Source organism: Scylla paramamosain, unplaced genomic scaffold (assembly GCF_035594125.1).
Source record: "Scylla paramamosain isolate STU-SP2022 unplaced genomic scaffold, ASM3559412v1 Contig16, whole genome shotgun sequence".
Taxonomy (NCBI): domain Eukaryota; kingdom Metazoa; phylum Arthropoda; class Malacostraca; order Decapoda; family Portunidae; genus Scylla; species Scylla paramamosain.
The window spans coordinates 863,830-867,500 of NW_026973681.1; positions in this window are offsets into that span (position 1 = coordinate 863,830).

Consider the following 3,671-nt stretch of genomic DNA (forward strand, 5'->3'; position numbering starts at 1 on the left):
TATAACCACATATAATGACACCTAACCTCGCCTAACCTCACCTAATCTTAAAATAAACTCACCTAACCTCAGTTAACCTTACCGAATCTAACTAACCTAACCTAACTTCAACTAACCTCACCTAATCACACCTATCCTCTAAAAAACTCACTAGCCTCACCTAACCTTTCCTAACGTCTCCTATCCTCAGCTAACCTACCCTAACCTCACCTGACCCCACCTAACCTCATATTACCACACCTAATCTCATCTAACAGCACCTAACCTCACCTAAACTCTCCTAACCTTACATAACTTCTAACCAAACCTAATTTACCTAATCGCAGCTAACGTAACATAACCACTCCCAACCAAACTTAACCTCATATAACCTCACCTAACCACACCTAACATCACCAAACCTCACTCAGAGTCACCTGATCACACCTAACCGCACCTAATCTCACCTAACCTCAGTTAACCTCACCTAACCTCACTGAACCTAACTTCAGCTATTATCACTTAACATCACTTAACATCACCTAACATTATTTCACAAACATCACAAGCTCACATAATCTTAGCTAAAATCACATAACTTCACCTATCCTTCACTAACCACATCTAACCACATCTAACCTCACATAACTTTACCTAATAACATCTAACCTCACCTAATCTTACCTAACCTTACCCAACCTAATGTAACTTCACCTCACCACACATAATGTGACTTAACCTCTCCTAACTTCACCTAACCTCACCTAACCATACCTAAAGTCACCTAACCTCATCTATCATAAAATAACCTCACTTAACCTTACCTAACCTCACCTAACTTTAACAAATCTCACTTAACCTCACCTAACTATACATAACATTACCTAACCTTACATAACCACACCTAACCTCATTAAACTTCACCTATCCTCAATAACAACACATATTCTCACCAAACATCACCTAAATACAACAAACCTCACCTAAACTACCCTAAGTCACCTAATCTCACCTAATCAAATCTAACATCACATATCTCAAATAACCACACCAAGTTACACCCAACCTCACCTAAACTCACCTACCTCACCTAAACTTACCTAATCTTAGCTACCCTTACCTAAAGTCACATAATCACAGGTAACCACACCATCTAACATCACCTGAATATGCATAAAACAACTTAGCCTCACCTAACCTCAGCAAATATCATCTAACCTCACCTAATCTTACCTAACCTTGCTCAACCTCTTCTAACCTTACCTAACCCCACCTTAACATTACCTAACCTCATCTTATCTCACTTGATCTTACCTAAAATCACATAAGATCACCTATTCTCAACTAACCACACCTAACCTCACTTAACCTCACCTAATTATACCTAACGTTACCTAATCTCACCTAATTTTACCTATCATCACCGAACATCACCCCCTTTCCCAATATCACTTAAGCACACCTAAACTCATACAACTTCACCTAAGCACACTTAACCTCACCTAACCTCACAAAACTTCAACTCACTACATCGAACGTCACTTAACATCACCTTACCATACCAACTGACACTTAACCTCACACACCCTTACCTAACCACCAAACCTCACATAACTTCACCTAACCACACCTTAACTCCCCTAATCTCTTCTAAGCACACTTAACTCCACCTATCCAAACAAAAACTAAAGTAACCTCACTTAACCTCACTTAACCACGCCTAACCTCATCTAACCTTTCTTAACCACATCTAACCACATATAACCACACCTAAACTCACATAACCACACCTAACGACACCTAACCTCACCTAACTTCTCCTAACCTTACCTAACCTAACCTAAATAAACTTAAGTTACCTAACCACACCTAATCTCACCTAACCTCACTTAACCACACATAACCATACCTAACCTCACCTAGCCATACCTAGAATCACCTAACCTCACATAGCCTCAGCTAACCTCTACTAACCTTACCTAACTTATCCTAAATTTACCTAAGTCACCTAACCTCATGTAACATAACCCAATCAAACCTAACATTAACTAATCACACCTAACCACATCTAACCTTACATAACCTCACCTAACCTCAACTAACCTCACTTAACACCTAACCTCATCTAACCTCACTTATCCTCTCTTAAACTCTCCTAATCACACCTAACCTCATCTAACTTCACCTAACCACATCTAAAATATAACTAAACTTACCTAACCTCACCTATCATCTAAACGCTCTTAACCTCACCTATCCTCACTTAACCTCTCCTATCCTCACCTAACGAATGTGTCTTAGTAGATACTTTACAGATTTGTATGATCTAGAACAGCCATCAATTTCACATCCAATTCTATATCCTGGTTCTGAGGAGTGTACATTTGTGTAATGATTTGACAAATAAAAAAAATGTCCTGGTTTTAAAGCACCAAGACCTGCATGCATAAAACTTGCTATCAACTTTCATAGTGCTAAATACAAAATGTATGCATAAGTAAATTATGAAGAGATAAAACACAAACTTTCACACTGTTGTCCACCACCACTTACTGCGATACAGGACCTTGCAAACTTTTTATTCTTATAAGTTTTTTTTTTTTTTTGTTAATGGGATAACCAAACAGGACTAGCAATGGTGGTATTATATTGCTTTGGAGGATATCATCAGATCCCTTTCTGCAACTGGAAAATAAATACATTTTAATAGTTTACTTTGGTATAGTCCTACACATTTTTGCATTGCACCATCAATTCTGCCTTCCTCATAATGGTCTGTCTTTGTAAATCAATTATATACCTGGTTTCATTCGTGGCCGGAACGATGGCTAAAGCACATTTCAACGAAGGACATTTGGTCAATGAACATTTAATCAAACTTTCAAAATCATAATTACGTGTGTGTGTGTGTATCTGCAGTATTAAGAATAAAGAGGAATAATTCATTGTTGTTTAGTTTCCCCTTAAAGAAGATTCGTTTTTTTCTAATTACGTCATTTACTAAGAAACAAAAGGTTGAAAATCCTTCAAATTACAGTTACAGACTAGACCATATTGACCTTACATGTAAACATTACAAATATGACTCTTTCTCTTAGTTTTACCATTCAAACATAGTATTATACAACACAAAATAGTAGATTTAAATAGTATATACACCGGAAAACTCGTATAACAACAATAACCACATTAATGAAGTATAGGTTAGTGTTCCTTAAAAGACACACATTTTCTCTAATTACGTCACTCATTTAAGAAACATAAGGTCAAGCATCTTATAAATTTACTTAATAAAATGGACCTTATTGACCTTACAAATGAAAATTATAAATATGGCTCTTTCTCTGACATCTCCCACTTACACATAATAAATTGAATAGTAGATTTAAATAGTATATACAAGTAAAACTATCAAGAAACTCCTATAATAGCAATAAACAGGAATAATGAAGTACAGGCTAGTGTCCCTTAAAATACATACGTTTTCTCTAATTACGTCACGCCTTTAAGAAACACAAAGTCGAAAATTTTTCCAATTACAGTTACAAAATGGACCATATTGACATTACACGCATAACTACTATTACTACTACTATTACTACAACTACTACTACTACTTACAGCCTTTACTATCGCCGAGATAGTTGTACCACGTAACTTTCAGGGCTCCTTGTTGACCAATAGTCCAGCAC